The following is a 17890-nucleotide window of genomic DNA, read 5'->3' on the forward strand; positions in this document are numbered from 1 at the left end:
ATCCAAGCAAGGCGGGCATAGGTCCCCACTTTACCATGAGAAAACTGAGAGGTTGATTGATCCCCATGATCACAGAGCTGGTTAGAGCAGCATAGCCACGGCCAGGATCAGAATCCCTGCTCCCCAGGACAGGTCATTACGCTTCACTATCCTGGGAGAAATTAGCCAAGCATACGTGTCTTTCTTCATCTGAATCTCCCCTCAAGCCTGACCTACAGACAGAGTATATATGGGTGAGATGCAAGGATGTCTTGGTCTCCTCTGTACCCCTTACTACATACTGCATTCTCTTTTCTCAAACAACTAGCATAAGATGATCCAAAAAAGAACATTCACTCTCAGGATTTGGTGTTTTAATTGGTTACTCCTCCCCTGAATTTATAAAAACGTATTGCTTACCCATCCACCATGCAAAGAAAGAGTCACCAAAGATGTCAAATTCTACCTAATGAGGGATGGAAGAAATATTTCAGAGGTGATAGTCTTCTAGGGGTACATAAACCAGGCTGTTGGTAAAGTCTGGAGATTAAAATGTCTAGCAGCCCAGCAGGAATTACCTTGCACTGAAAGGGCATCTCCACTCAGAGCTGAGATTCTCTTTGAACCACATCACTCATGATAAGGATAAAGACTTCCCAGTCCATTGACTAAGGAAGATAAGTGTGTAAGTGGCCTAATTACACCTGAAGTGGCAAATCACCCTTACAAGAAAGCTAATGCTTTTTTCCAACATATCAACGATCCACCTGTTCCTTTTGTCTTCACAATGATTGGGTTAACAAAGCAGGAAACACCTTTAAAATCAAGTTTGTGTAGATCTTGATTCATTGTAGCTGTCTGGAGTAGAATCTGTTTTCCCAAGCAGGGGGGAAAATGTCTTAGCAATTTGTACAGCTGGCAAAATAGAACGTCTGTTTCAGATGCACGATAAAAAATTGATAGCCAAAGATTTGTTTTCAATGGAGGATGATAATCTCTGCAAATAAATAAAGTCTCCAAGCTGCAAGCAAAACTGGGAAAATGAATAATGACGTTCTAGCTGGAGCTTGTCTGTGTTCAACAGTGGTCCTTGCTGGTGGGAAAGTCCTCCTTGACCAGCAGGGAGTCTTGGGAGGTGGCCAGTGGCAGCGTGAGAGGAGATGTGCCATTTCTAAGGCTAGATGTGCTACATCAGCCCACTGATGTTCAATGGAGTGAGCAAAGGCAATCAAGGCATCAGTCCCAACCTGAGGATAAACAGAGGTGTCTAAGAAAATACTTTTCAAGGTTAAAGTTACTAAAAGACTAATAAATGCTGCAAAACTTAGCAAAAATTATGAAACCAATGAATTTCTTTCAGTATCTCCAAATTTCTTTTTCTTTAAAATAGATTCGGAGGAATTATTCTGTAAAATAAAGAATTCTTCTGTTATATGAATAGCTCTCCTTTCATTTTTATGCTTTATGTGTTTGGATTTTCATATATTGACTTTTACATAAGGTTGCGTTTCAGGAAATGGAGTAAAAAAATCATTATATGGAAGAGAAGGAGTTAACAAAAGTCAGGGAAACTTGCATCAAATGAGTTGGAAGCACACTCTTTGATGATTCCCTTTTCAGTTGGTCAGAGACAATATTTTCTCTGTTGAATGGAGTAGAATAGAAGGTTCCTGTTGGAAAACAGTGACATTTACAGAGTGGCTTCCCAGAGAATGTGGCTCTTCCCTGCACCCTGATGGACATTCCAACCCATCCTCTAAAACGATTAGTGTGTTCTTTCACGATGGGATTCATAAAGCTGAAAGAACCTTAGTGAACTCTATTGTCGTAAGATATGCTCCTCCAAAAAAAAAAAAAAAGGACCATTTTAAAGTAAATATGGAGAAAGCTTCATTTCACTCCCTTATCAGCGAGTCAAATACACACCTGCATAATGGAGACTGTGAGACGTTCTGTAGCAGAGAAAACTTAACATTGCTTCGCATGCTGTTTCCCAAATGTTTAACCATGGAACCCTTTTTTTCTTATAACAACAAACAACTCTTTGAGTGTAACACTCTTTGGAAAATGTTGATGTAGTTAGAAAAATGTTGAAATAGTCCAACTTCCTCATTTCCTTGCTGGGGGGTGGGGGGCAACGACGTGGACCCACACACGAGAAGGGACTTCTTCAAGTTGATCCATCAACAGGACTGGGGACCCGGTCTAACTTCCAGCCAAGGTCTCGCCCCTCTAAGTGATTCTGAGGACTGTATTCCTAAAGGAAGCCTACCTGGCTTATTGTTATTGGTAAATGGTAATGTGGAAGACTATTGGGAATGTTTTCTCCTCTGGGAGGGATGCCTGTCACAAAGCTAATCTGCTGATTTATCTTCTTATATGGTGCATCTCCTCTGGAAAGATATGCTCTGGTCCCATTCCAGTGTCATCACAGTTAGGTCAGAGAAAGGGAAAGAATGGCAGGTATCTGTCTATTCTGGCCCTGTGTCAAAGAGGTGAGTTCTAGGATTGATATCTAACTCAAGAGCCAGTCGGATGTACCATGGTTTGAATGAGAGAATGGGCCCTGCACTGTCCAACTTCCTTGAAGGAAGCCCTAAGCAGCTAATGACTCCATAGTTCCACCTCCACTCACATAGCGCAACATCCTACCTGATCAGGTACTGTTCAAGTCAAGGGTCATGAGAAATCAAAAGGACATAACCCAGCTAAGAGGTTTTTAATTTCAACTGAAATTAAATTGGTGGATTAAATACAGCTAAGTATTTTCTTAGATTTAATTTAAATTGAATGTAAAACCTTTTCAAAATTTGTGCTATCTTAAATCCAAAGTAAAAGGAATTGCCCAGATTTCTAGTATGTGAGAAGAGATGTAGTATGTGATCATATAGACTAACTCCGTCATTCACAAATAAAGAAGTTAAGACTCAGATAAAATGGTCACACAACTAGTTATGAAGGCATGACACAACCTACAGACTTATAGCCCAGAATTTTTTTCTCCATAAACACTGCCCCTGAGAGTCATTTATAGTTAAAAAACACTCCAGCAAAAGGACTCATCATTAGCGATCTTGTATTTATCATCTTGCTGTCCTTTTTTGTTCCTTCTTACTATTTTTATTCCTTGATCCCTGATATGTTCACTTTTTCCTTGGAACTAAGCTTTCAAAGTTTCAGAATTTGTCTGAAAAAAAATGTTTAAACCATAATATTAAAAAATTAGGTTTGGGTTATTTCTGTTAGTGAGGTGTTTTTTGGTTTTTTTTGTTGTTGTTGTTGTTGTTGTTGTTTTTTGCTGAAGAAGATTAGCCCTGAGCTGGCATCTGTGTTAACCTTCCTCCACTGTATATGTGGGTCACTACCACAGCATGGCTGATGAGTGGTGTAGATCTGTGCCTGGGATCGGAACCCATGAACCCAGGCCACTGAAGTGGAGTGTGCTGAACTTAACTACTATGCCATAGGGTTAGCCTCTCTGTTAGTGACTATTTTTAAGAGACTCCCTGAGTTTGAAAACAAAAAATTTTGGAGACTCACAAAAATGGTACAAATGATGTTTAAAAATAGAAATTTTATGTTTGCCAAGAAGTTAAACAAAAAATGGTGTACAAGTGATTTTTCTGCTTACATAAAAGTTATTGCAGAATTCAAGTATTAACAGAGGCTGAGGTTGTTTCCCCTCCTTCACCACAGAAGAGAAGCCTCCTGGTCCAGGCCCAGAAAAGTGCCATTTTCCCTTCTGATCAGCACCTCCATCTCTCCAATCTGCTCTTAGGCCCCAAGCATTCATCATAGCCGTCAGCCAAGAGGAAGTTTAGTCCTGTTCCTCTCACTTACCCCAGTCCCACCCAGGCAGTCTGTCATTGATGGAACCTCTGACTTCCCTGATGGAAGAAGCCTGGTTGTGGTTGATCAGGAAATGAATGGGACAGGAACCTGACTGCAAATTCTGAACAAGTCCAGCACAACTGACATCATGTAGGGTCTCCGTGGAAACACATTAATCTGTCAGTGCTCTCCAAGACAGACTTCTTTTCCTGTTCCCAGAAAGCTGAGCTCATACCTTCTTTCCTATAGAGAACTGAGCACAGAGAGTAATGAGTTTTCGCCAATAGAATTTAGGACTTCCAATACCTTCATGGGCTGGGCAGCTGGGGGCCTGTGTCCTGGTGTGTCTGAGCCTGTCATTGTCGGCGTCTCTCCCTGCACATCCCCAGGCGGGGCCAGGCTGTGAGTCTCCTAGAGCAGACTCAGCCTCAAATATTCACAGGAAATTCTCAGGATAAAAATCGTGTTCTACCAAAATCCACAAGACCCGAAAATATTTTGATCTGCTGAAATCAAAGTAAAAACAATGCATTGCTAGAAATCTTATTCCCAGGTTGAGATGCTAGAGAAGAAACTGAATTCACTTCTTCATCACCCTGTGTCATGAATTAGCAAGGAAAAACCTGCTTTCTGAACCCACTAAGGGAGAGAAGTGTCAAAGCTACATCAATATTTTTGGGGGACTCCTGCAATTTTACATTTGCGATATGATTGCAGATTAAAGGCATTGTGATAACCTGTGAAAACACCTGCAAAAAGATGGCAGTCAGATTTAACGTCCCTCAGTCCTTTATGCGTCACTGTCTTCTCCCTCTTCCTTCAAATCGACTATAAAGAAAGGATGAAATATATTAATTCACACTGGAGAGTAAGTAACTGTTAAGACAATACAGCGACCCTCCCAAAAGTATCTGGGATATTTACTAATTATTGCTAGTCACAGTGGTCTCTTTTGGTAGCACTTTTGGATTTAACTAAACTTTAAACCAAATTTGGAACCAAACAGAGCTGAGATCCAGTCCAGTTTTGTAATTTACTTACCTTGTAGAATTAAGGAAGAAGGATAATTTATATTTTTAGCATTATTATTCAAAAAGAGTATTTGCTTGCCAAAACGTCTGTCGGATTGAAGGACTGTGGAATCATAGACTGATCAATCACAGCCTGGAGGAACGAGGCTATAAAATGAATCTGGAATTATGGCAATGATGTGATTTAAAATAGAGAAAGTCATTTCTAAATTCTTTTAGAATAATTTCAATGCTCAGAGACTGTAATGTTTAGATTCCCAGATAAAGTTTCTTCTGCTGCAGCCATTTAGGTAACATTTTTATTTTTATTTTAGCATAAAATTCTTGGTTGTTTTTAGGTTCCAATGGATTCTCTGTGTATAGGAAGCGTGGCATTGGAATGTCAAGGTCATTCATTACTTCAGTCTCAATGGATTTGCCTATAAATAGGGAAGGGGGACTGCTCCTTAGAAAGACAACTTCCCAGAGGGCCACCTAGTCCCAGACAAACCACAGTAGGGTGAGCGACTCTCTGCCACCTTGACTGTGAGGCTTGAGGGGTCCAGACAGCAAGACCTGCACTATTTGACCTGTGGGCCATTCGATGGAGCCCTGAACGTGGAGGTAAGCTGGTGCTGGGGAGGAGGCCAGCCTTGGAGGCTAGACTGTGGTGGGCTCTGTTTCCTAGGACAGCACTGGGGAGGTGAAAGAGCCTGTGAGCCAGGGGATGACCTAGAAAAGGTAATTTCAGAAAACTGGATTTTGCAAACTTGTTTTCTCATTTCTAATATTTTTCCTGTATGTCTCTGTTTCATTTGTAAACGAATGGTCCATTTTGAAAACTGACTTTTCTCAGTTGTGATCAAAGGAACAGAAAGAATGAGATTGATCTCTGTTCTGACTACAGCTCTAAAGAGATGCTACTTACTTCCTAGAGGGCAAGAAGAGAAGGGAACCAGTGATGAGTGAAATAGCATCCCAAAGGGAAGTTGAAACTCAGAAAGAAGAGAGCTGAGAGAAGACTCCATCTCTGAAATGCCCTTAGCGAGTGTCTTGGCTAAGGATCACTGACAGTGAGTAGAACCCATGTGTATGGGGCCTGGCCCCTGGGGAATGACACTTGGCCTGTACCACTGTCTGGGTGTAAAGTGAAGATATTTTTGTGGGAGGATCTCTGTCAATCTCTCTTAGAGGCCTCATCTATTCTGGGCCAGAGGGGCTTCTCCAACCAGCAAAGGAAGGATTTGTGGAGCCACCCTTGATGTCCCAGGGCTCTCTTGCCTATTAATTGCCTGCATCCTGGAAATGAATTAGCATAATTCGATACTGGATAAGATCTCTGCTTGGCACGAGTCTGATTTGACAATTTCATCCTGTGTGTCAACTCACAGGCCATGGACATCCTTGGGAGCTCTATAATGTGCAAAGTTTGGGATTAATTTTACCTAGATCCTGGGGGTAGAGGCCCAGGCTGGCACCTGGACTATTCTATTTGAGATGCACAGAATTGAGTAGAAACAAGATAAAAGATATGTTTTAGGGAGCTGAATCTAAGAGTTTTCCTCCAATGGAGAATTGTTTCTTCCTAGAATCCCACCATCTTTTCTTTCAAAGGGAGCTAGAAAGGCATTATTACTCTTTCTCAGACACTAAGTCAGTCCACGCCACGACCTGTGTAGTGGGTACTTTCAGTCAGCAGCAATGGGAACACAGGAAGTGTCATCACCAGATACAATTAGTGTTCACGAGTACACTGGAATCGAAGACCTAACATAGGGAAAATAAGAGAAAGTTTGACCATTTGTCCCCAGGGAAATGTCTATGCACACGCAGTCCTAAAATCCCCATCACAGTGGCTGTAACTTTTTAAATTGAGTTTTAAAGTACCTCCCACCCGTAGCAGAAAAAGTCACAAACATGTTCTCTCTCAGTCTTTGCAGCTCATGTTACTGCCTCTCCAGCCTAATAATATTTCTAAATAAAAATCTGAAATTTCTTGTGTTGAATCAAACACTGCTCAAAATGACTTGGCGGGATGAATCTCTCCACCCCACATCTGAGATAATCATCCTTGCCCCACCAGCTCATATTAATTCCAGTCTCACCAGGCTTTTTTTTTTTTTTTCTTTTTTCAAATAATCCAAATCAGATCATGACCACCAGTGACATTTTTAGAGTCAAAGGAGACAATTGGAAGGGAAGGAGTGGCTGGCAAAGAAGTAGAGGTTTTCCTGGGGCAATATGAAAGGAAATAGAGATGGAAAACCGCACAGATTTAAATTCCCAAAGAATCCGAGGGAGGGCTGATGAATATCTTCGGTTGAGAAGCTCTTCCCCAATAAAGTGAAAAATCCATTCTCTTTAACTTGATCCCAATAAGGAGACATCACTGAGGCCATTTTCAGCAGATGGAAATACTCCACCTGCCTCAAGGATGTACTACAGCATAAGTAGCTATTGTTGCTCATGTGTCTTGTTAATGTTTTCTGTACGCTAAAGTCCCATGCAATTACACAGTGTATTTCCTTCTTGGAGCTTAAGGCCCTTTATAAAGAGCTTAATACTTTAGAAAGTGCTTTCCTGTCTTCCTCCACAAAGTTTCAGTGTTGAAGGAGCTGTTATGATCTAAACTGGCCTATTCTTGTTGTCCTCTCCAGACATCTCTTGTGCCACATTCTTTTGGCCTTCGTTCTACTCCAGTCATTGATGGAAACCAGCGTCCTATGAGTGTTCATTGATGGGCCCTGCCTCAGCTGCACTGGAAAGCTCTTGCTTTCTACCAGAGGCTTCTCTGATAGGTGGTGAGGGGTGCACAATGCATGAATAACCTGAAAGTAGAAGGGAGTTAACCCCACATGATTTGACCACTGGGAGATGTGAGCCAATTGATAAATGCTCTCTGGGTGGAGCGGACCTCTGGTTCTCAAATACGGACATGCATAAGAATCACCTAAGGAGTTTGTTAACATTCAGTATCCTGGCCCCCTCCCTACCAGGCATTCTGATTCAGGAGGTCAGAGCGGGGCCCATCAATTTGCAGGTATAACACAGTCAAGGTGATGCCAATGCAGCTAGTTCTAGGGTTACACTTGGAAAACAATTCTGCCACATATTCCATTCAACCCCTTAGAGGCTCGCAGCGTAATCAAAAGCCAGCCACCCACAGAAATCACCAACTCTTAACATGCTTCTGCATTGCCTTCCCCCTTCATTTCACTCTCCCCAGTCCCTCACTCCTGTTTCCAGGGATCACTTCCCAAATATACTACCTAAAATCTACTTTCAGAGGAAACCCAGGCTAAGGAATGGACCTTTAACTTCCACTGGCCTTCAATACTCCTATGGGACCTCATCTGGCTTTGTCCCCTTGGACAATGTAGTTATGAATCTTGCCTTCCTTTTGCAGCAATAAAATGTGATCAGAACTAACAACTTGGTTCAGCTCTTCAAGCCAGTAGGGCTTCTCTGAGATCAGATATTTAATGGGAGTTTGTGTTGTTGTTTTACATATTTAAGTCAAGGGACTTGTTTTTCTAACTTCTTTTTCTGATTCCTCTATATTGTCCATAAGCTTACCAAGGCCTCTCAGAATTTTCCAAAAGATCCCTCACTGCATCGGAATATAACATACAGCTTTGCGGTTTTAACATTGCATGCCGGCTGCCTACCCAGCAGTCATTCCTCTCTTTTGACTAAATAGTACCTGTGCTCATGCAGTGTGCCCAGCCCAGGGCACAAATCACGATTGTTGAATTCAGTCATGGCTACAGTGCAGTAAACCATTGCCTCGTGCTCATTTTCCAGCCTTCCTGTTGCTGGTATGTGTGTAGGATACCTAATTCTGGCCGATCAGAAATAAAAGGAAGTTTGGGAGCACCTCTGAGAAACAATTTTGATCTCCATTGAAAGAAGGAGGAATCATCTAAGAACCTCTTCATGTTGCCTCCCTAGCTGCCCCCACTGTGTCTTGCCTTCGAATGCAGGCATAGTGCCTGAAGCAATGACAGCCGTTTTGTAGCCATGAGGTTATAAACACAAGCAGGAAAAGTCAAACTGCTAAGGATGGCAGATCTGCTGAGTAAGCCAAGGGCTGCCTGGCTCTGGACTTTTTGTTTTATCAGATACTTGATGTTGTTACTGCTTAAGTCACTACTAATCGAGTTCTGTTATTTGTGTTCAGAAGTATTCCAGGCTTATGTGTGACAAAGGATTTGTATCCAGAAAATAAGGAATTCCTACAAACCAATTATAAGGAGACGAACAACCCAATAGAAATAGGCAAAAGATTTTAACAAGCACTTCACAAAAGAAGACATACAAACAGCCAAAAAACCTATAAAAAGGTACTCAATATAATTTTTCATCAGGGAAATGCAAATTAAAATGATACTAAGATACCACTACATATCCACCAGAATGGCTAAAAATTATAATGACTGAAAATGCGAGTGTTGGCAGGGATGTAGAATAAGTGGAACGCTCATACGTTGCCAGTGGGAGTATAAAATGGTGCCACCACTTTGGAGGACCAATGGCAGCTTTTAACAAAGCTGGATACCTGCCTACACTGCAGGACAATTTTAGCCAAGCCACAGCACTTCAACCAAAACCACCCACTGCTTAGCACTGGTCACACTCAGGACTGGACAGGAGAAGCTCTGCCACTCCAGGCAAACCAGATTCTTCTACCCTCAAATCCCACCCATTCATGTGGGGCTGCCTCCTCGTGCTGCGTCTTTTATCCTTCAGCATTTCATGCGTGATATTCCCAAATAAATTCAAAGACAGAGATAGTTCTTATGTGATTTAACTATTTTTGAACCCAAAATTCGTTGTTTAGGCTGACAGGGATGGACATAGTTATGGAAATAGTGAGTAAAAGTATTTTATATCAGAACTTCTCTGGATAATCTAGGACTTGTGATAAGTACTTACATTGCTTTATAACCTCATAACTCCTTACTAAATAAATATGCATTTTATGGATTATAAATACATATCCGCTGATTTGAATTGATTTTACAGTTAAGGCTTCAGAGAATAAATACTAAGATTCATAGATAGCTCGCCCCTGCACAGATACACACACACACACCCTCTATCATTTCTTCCTTTCCATGTCAAAGCAGAAAGCCTAGCAAAAAAGGGCAGAAGTGACTCAATAGAAGGAAAATGTTGATGATGCTGGAGCAAGAGGGTATAATTGAATGAGCAATGTCTTGGAGAAGGAGTGAGGGGATGGAATCCAGTGCACATGTGAAAGGTCTGGACTAAGGCAGTGTGTAGTTAGTCCATTACCAAGGAAAGATGGCTAACTAAATGGGTGAACCATGAGTAGTTTAGTAAATTTGGTGGTAGGAGTATGAAGGGCTTCCCCTTTGCTTGCTTCTATTTTCTAAGTGAAATAAGTAGCAAGGTCATTGGCTGAGAGTAAGATTTGGGGAGGAGATGATAGAGGTTTGAAGAATGGAGAAAAGGTGAGCAAGTGGCACTTGGAAGAGTGGAATGATGAATTAATTAGGGAAATGTAGTAGGACATCTAGGTAGTTTCAGGAACCCACTTGAGGACGATGGTCTTGTATTCAATTAAAACTTTTCAGTGTGATTATTATTTGAGATTAAATATAGTTGTAACACGAAAACACAAAATAACAATGTATTAACCAAGTGTTTTAGTGTTCCATCACTGACATTACAAATTACCACAAATTTAGTGGCTTACAACAATGCAAATTTATTATCTTACAATTAGGTAGGTCAAAAGTCCCAAAATGGGTTTTGAGGGCTAAACTCTAGGTGTTGATGGGCCTGCCTCCCTCTCTGGATGCTCTAATGGAGAATCAATTTCCTTGGCTTTTCCAGCTTCTAAAGACCCTCTGCATCCCTTGTCTCATGAAGCCCTCTTCCTCCATCTTCAAAGCCAGCAACATTGTATCTCTGACCCTGCTTCCATCCTCACAACTTTCTCTCTGCCTGATTATAGCTGGGAAAGGTTCTCAGCTTTTAAAGACCCATGTGATTATATTGGGCTCATCTGGAGAATCCAGGATTATCTTACCATCTCAATGCCCTTAACTAACCACACCTGCAAAGTCCCTTTTGCCAATGTAAGGGAACATATTCATAGATTTGGGGCATTAGGGAATGGACGTCTTTGGGAGCCATTATTCCTCCTACACACAAACATAGAAGTTCGTTTCTCTCTTACGTGGAATTCAGAGACAGGGCCTCTAGACCTACATGACAGCATGATCACTAGGACCCAACGCTACAACCTTAACCTGCCGCCATATTGCCCAAGGCAGCTATTCAGGCTCCAGCACTCACATCCACGTTCCAGCCAACTGGAAGGAAAAAGGTTAAGGAAGTTCACACACATATACCCTTCCTTTAAGACCATTTCCCTAAAACTGCATAAACCACTTCTGCTTACATCTCAATGGGAAGAAGTTTTTCCCATACAGCCATGAATCCAGCTAAAATTCAGATGGGCTACTACTAAGGAAAAAAGAGAGAAATGGTTATAGAAGCAGAAAATTAATTGTTTCTATCACAGCATGATTGTGTGGTTTCATCTAGCCTGATCTCAAGCTTGCCACTGGATAGAATTAGGGTTAAGGTTTGGCCAGACAAGTAATGCAGAAGGAGGAGGATAAAGGGAGTTGACAGTGTACACAAGGGAATGAAGATAATAATAAACCATTGGATTCAAGCCCATAAAGACAATAAATGAGACATGAGAAGGGGATAGGTGGTGAGAAAGTGATAGAATTTTTACACTAGAGGTCTTGGTGGAGTCAAAAAATTGTTGGAATAGGGTGGTAGGAAGAGTGAACTGGAAAGATAATAGGCAGTAGTTGGAGAGGAGAATGCTTGAAAATGGAACACAATTATTAGTAAAATCAAGTCTAGAACATGATCACAGGAATGAGTGGCTGAGGTGGTGGAAGACAAGATCCTTGGAGGAAACAAGGGGCCAGCAGAAAAAGGATAGTCTTGGATATTGAAATCACCCAGAATATTCACAGGAAGAGGGGTGGAGATTAAGACACTGTCAAGGACTGAAATCGTCAAGGAGCAAGGGGTCTGTAGGTGACTACAACATAGTCACAGAGTCAGATGACATGATTTTCTTTGGGTCCAGAGGGTCATGGAGAAACAGGGAATGATTTGGAAGTGGTTCTAAGAAGCAAGGATCACAAGGAAGACATATACTCTCCTTCCAGGCAAAGAATGAGGAGTGTAGGAGATAAAACAGCCACTACTACAGAGAGATGCAAATAAAGAAATGTGCTTTATTTAAAACACATATTTATTTCTTTATAAAAATAAAGAAAAAAGCCCAATTTCAAAGCAAGAAGGTGAAGGGAACAATCTGAGAAGAGGATGAAGATATAAGGGATTTTTTTTTCTCTTTTTTTTTTTTTTTTTTTTTTGAGGAAGATTAGCCCTGAGCTAACATCTGCTGCCAATCCTCCTCTTTTTGCTGAGGAAGCCTGGCCCTGAGCTAACATCCGTGCCCACCTTCCTCTACTTTATATGTGGGACGCCTCCCACAGCATGGCATGCCAAGCGGTGCCATGTCCACACCCGAGATCCGAACCGGCGAACCCCAGGCCGCTGAGATGCGGAAGTGCATACTTAACTGCTGCGCCACCGGGCCAGCTCCTAAGGGATTTTGATTAGAGCTGAGATGGCTATATTATTTATTTTCCAAACTGGAACAGTTTTGAAAGTGAAGGGGGTTACTATCAATGATTATACAAGATGACAGGCATAAACTAGGACTGTCTTAGGCAAACCAAGATGTATGGTCATCCTACTTACGACTGACGCATAGTGACACCTCTGATACGACTGAAGAACACTGGATGCCCCCTTGCACATCCCCTACCACTGGCTTTAGACCTGGAGTTGCTCCCACCATTGCCTCAACTGCAATCATCAGCAATGAGTCAAAGTCTGGGCTAGGGGTGTCTGATTGATTGAGCCTCAGGCACACACCCACTCTAGCTGCGGGGGAGACCAGGGAAGGATCTGGCCTTTTCAACTGCCACCTTCTCTAGTAGAAGGATGATTCTGCTTCCTACCATGACTCATGAGGTAGGGGACTCCTCAAACATAGGAGGGGGTTTCAGACTCTAGGCAGTCAAAAAACAAATAGCAAATGTCCTCTAGAGTCACCGTCTCCTCCTCCTGGTTGAGGCCTTGAAAAGCTGCCAGCATCCTCTGGGTCCTTTTGTTTAATCTTATAAGACATTGTTAGGAGTTCAATCTAGGAATATTTGATTAATGATATAGAGTCAATCAGAGTTCATTTACTACTAATATCGCAGTAATTTCACATCGGAAGAGGTAACTGTGAGCAATAAATTCGCTTTCTAAAATGCCAATTTTACACAAATAAAATCAATTTGAAATTGATTAACTCTTAACCACTGACATTTTCTAATAAAATATGAATGATTTAAATTATTCTTAATCAGTATTATAGAAGGCTTGAAGTTTTCATGGGTTTTCCCATAAAACATTCGACGACTTCATGCCTCACTGTCCCTTTACGCCCAGTGTTGCTAAGGGTCCTCAGAACTCTGGGCGCACCCTCAGGTCAATACTCCCTGATTGGGTGCAGCTGTTCTCTTTGCTGCAAAGATACTATAAGGATATTTTCTTAAACACAGATACTCACTAACTTAAAAGCTACATGTCAAGGTTTATTTGGCACAATATTTGCAATGCAAAATTCCTTTCAAAATAACAAAATAATAATAATAATATATTCATTGTGTTCCAGACTCTATATTACGTGCTTTATATTGGCTATTTTACAATACTTCACAATTTTCAAATTAATTTTAACAATTCTTCAACCTAGTGAAACTTCTAATCCATCGAACCCATTACTATTTCACTCTCTATCACCTCCCCCCTTATCTTTCTTCCCTCTTTACCCAGCCTGAAGTCCAAACTAGAATCATTCCAAAACATCTTTAGCTCCATTGCCCTCTCTCTACTTTGTACACACCTAGAAAACCACAAGCCTTGTCAAACTGAACTATCCACATGCTCTGAACCTTCTTTCCAACAGCCAAACGTTTCTAGAAAAAGAAACACTTATTATTATGTCAAATCACCTTAACTTAATGACACAAATACCAAGTAAGCACTCAGCATTGTCCTGCAATCCTACTAAAGGTCCCTAGTACATTCCCTGGAGGCTTTTTACATCTTTTTCTCTATCTTCAAATCCCCAATGCATGCTCCCCAGTCACCAACCCCACACTCAGCACTCGATATCACCCAGAAGGCATTGAGAGACTAAAAGCAACCAGATAGAAGCAGCTGTATCTTCCCACTGTGTAATCTACCCAGCTATCTAATATCCACCCTAATTCTCTTCCTTCTTCCCTGACACAAGGAAAGAATTGTCCCTCCTCCCATCAAAGGCCAGTTCCTACACTTGTACTCATGATACCATTGCCCCTTGCTACTCACGGACTTTGTCCCTTAAATTGTCCCCTCTCTTCTTCATCATTACTTATTCCCTCTCTCCTGGCTCATTCCCACTGGCATACACATATTCTCTAGTTTAGTCTATTTTTACAAAATAAAAAGCAAATAGACACTCTCCAGGTCCTACTCCTCCAGATCTCCATTCCATTTCTCCACTGAATTTCAAGGCACAATCACTCACTTTATGAAGACCTTCTTCTGGCATTCAAACTAAGATATGATTCCTAAAGGAAAGGGAAATTCCTAACACAATACCCCAAAAATCTTCCCCACCAGCTGGCAAAAGCCAGAACTTCCACTCTGACACCTTTGCATTAAGGCTTTTGTACCTGCTAAGAACGTGGTATAAGATGCTTCTTTAATTTTTCTGTCATTTATCCCTTTGAGTAAATGAAGTATCCAATGATCGCATTCACATGGATGAGGAAGGGCGAATGCATGAGAAACACTGCAATAAAAACAAAGAAAGATTTCACCTTTCCTAATGCTGGAGTCTCTGGGACAAACACTTCCTAACTCTGCTTGATGGTAGATCAGGCTAGGAAGCATATTGGTGATTCACGTGGGCCCATCGAGGGGGAAGAGAGACAAGGAAGTGAGACCAGGGGAAAGAGATGAGCTTCTTCTGTCTCTGATAAAATCCAGGCCAGAAGACAGTAAAGAAGCCTGGGGTCTAACATGTCCTTGGGGTGTGTAGGCAGTCAGTGAGCGGTCAGAAGTAGACACTCGTATGAGCAAAACTAAAGCTATAAGTGTGGTCCAAACAGGCAGCTATCTCAGCAGGGGTGGCAGGTCTGGCTGACTATACATTGGGAAAAGACCTAGAGCAAACAGAAACCTGCTCCCCAATTCTGAGGCTCAGGTCCCCAGTGTCATCCAATCATTACCCCAAACCTGAGTCAATGGATATGGTGCTAATGAATTAGGCTTCCTGTAAAGAGTTAGGGTCCTGTGTGGGCTGACTGAGGGTTATTTACTCAGTCCTACACTCCACAGGAGCTCTATCAGAGTTCCCACCTCAGGGCCATGAGCTCACCTTTCACCAACTCACAGCTGTCTAGGGAAAGATGTCTGAGGACCATTGTGCAAGGACTTGAGTACAGTGTCAGCTCTAGTTAGCAGCATGAGAGAGGGATGGGTCCATTCTCTGGTGTTGACTGACCTCAGTCCAGGGAGTCTCTCCCCCACAGCATATGTTTCTCCCCAGGCCCAAGAGAGAAGATGCAGGTGGCTTGAGAGAAACTTCCCTTTCCATAGGTCAGTACGTTCACTCACCCTATTCATCCCTTCCTTTATCTGCTTATATCCTATTCACTTTTCAGAACTTAGCTTGAGGTCACTTCTCAAGTCTGCAGTTGATGTCTCTGCTTTGAGCTCCTTTGAATTCTGGTACTTACCATGTGGAAACTCCTATTTTACATGGCTGATTTCTATTATATCTCTTTTATCAATGAATATTTGTTGGATAAAGCCATGGCTTATTCAGATCTGCTAAGACCCTATGGAAAAAGTGGCTACACTCAAACCTCAACGTTTTTACACACCTTTAAAAAGTCCTCCAGCCCTGCCTCTTTTGACCTCTCAGAGTCTGTGGATTCCTTCCACTGCAGGGGTGTGGGTAGGCCAATTGCTCAGCATCAGCTGCCAAGAGAGAATCACCGGTCAGGAGAACAACCCCCATTATTGGAGCTGATCTTGCTCTGCCTCTTTCTATGTGAGTAAAGTGTTCCATCCAGTACTTGACAATGTTGTGTTCTCCTTGGTAACTCCAGTACTAAGATGTAGTAGGCAGAAGTATTTGGACTTCTATTCCTGGTGGATTGTGATGGTCTTTGCTAGCTTCCATGTAGTTGGAGTTCTCCCTCGACATTGGGAACCAGTGCACAGTACTCTGCTTGACAATTTCTAATCACATTTTATTGGCTAGAACATGGACACACTTAGATATAAGACAGTATGATAGAAGGTAGACTTTGGGCAGCTACTTTCCAGTGATGAATCTACATTATGGAAGAGGAGCGAGCCATCTACGTCACACGCCCAGGAAAAAAATCAGCAAGCATTTGTAGAGCGTTATTATAATTTGCAGAGCACTACATTTTATTTTCACAAAACACACACACACCACATAAAATGAGATTTGACTCCTCCTAGAGGCATTTGCAATTTAACAAAAACTGAAACCTTAAGCCAAAAATATTTCAGCCAGTGGAATTCCAGCTGTCAGGCATTTACCTGGCAGTGTACATGGTGAGTTGAGGGGCCTCTCTGCTGCTCTGAAACCCCAGTGGAGAGAGCTCTGCCAACACACAGGGTCAGCCCTGTCAGGCACTCCCCAGGTGTTTGAACACACAAAGAGAGACAATTGTGAAGGATGCAAGAAAAAAGTAATGCTAGACCATTATTCTGAGATTTGCATGCCCCCGACTTCTAAAGGTATTAGAACACTTGCTAGAACTTTCTGTAATTCAGCTTCTCATTTTCTGTAATGGAAGAATAACCCAAACCCCAGAAGAAGCATCAGCCTGGGAGTAAGTCACATTGACTCAAAGAATCCCATTGAGAGTTCTTTGTAGTCTTGAATTTCTATGTGTTTCTTGGATCCAAGAAAGTAGATGCTGGCAACTCCCTTCCCTGAGTAAGATATCTTTACTAAACCGCCGTCAGGGGAGGGCATATGCTCTGGGTCTTTTTCCCAGTATGTGGAGAGGTGCTGACGCAAGCCCCTCTTTTTGATCAAAGGAACATGTGGGACTGGAGGATGCCATTAATGAAGATTAAAGAAGCGTCATCGTCCAAAGGCAATCTGGGGTGAGGGTGCTTAATTTAGACGTGCTCCTTTGCTCTTTTGCTTTCTTGTGCCTTCCTCCCTTCTATGCCCACACCCAGTGGTTTTCTTTCATAACCTTATTTTGCATCACACGAAAAAATGAGTATGCTGGGGAGGTAAACTCAATATTCTTGATCGACTCACAAAGGAATGAAAAGTTAACTGAAGACTTTCTATATAGCACGTGGAGGGTAGTACCCAAAGCAAATGGCTAATCAAGGCCAGACCCTGCCTCCATATCCATCCTCATGCATCTCAGAAAGATTTAAGTCAAAGGTGGTGATGCTGTTTTCCATCGTGAACCATTGACCCATTCAAAAATCAATGGAAGGCCACAAACAAATAAAAAAGAAACCTAGTTCTTTATTTTCCTTGGAGAAATATAAAGTATTCAACTCACCTGCTTCCTAAATTATAAATAAGGAGACTGTGGAACAATTCAATAGAAGTATAACAGGAAAAAGAATAAAGAAAGAGACTTGCAAGACTTAGAGAAAAAGGCAGAGTCCTCTCTATTCAACATTTCCCTTCAAAGCTAATCAATTTAATACTTTTCTTGATTTTTTCGATCAACCTTAATCTTTTAGCATAGTGGTTGTTAACCAGAGGATGCACACCAGTGTCACCTAAAAAAGTAACAAAAATATGTATTCCTGTACCTACCACAAGATTTTGATTTATTAGCATTTTGTCATGTGTATTTATTTATTTATTTGAGGAAGATTAG

The sequence above is a fragment of the Equus quagga genome, chromosome 9 (genome assembly GCF_021613505.1).
Source record: "Equus quagga isolate Etosha38 chromosome 9, UCLA_HA_Equagga_1.0, whole genome shotgun sequence".
NCBI classification, from domain to species: Eukaryota; Metazoa; Chordata; class Mammalia; order Perissodactyla; family Equidae; genus Equus; species Equus quagga.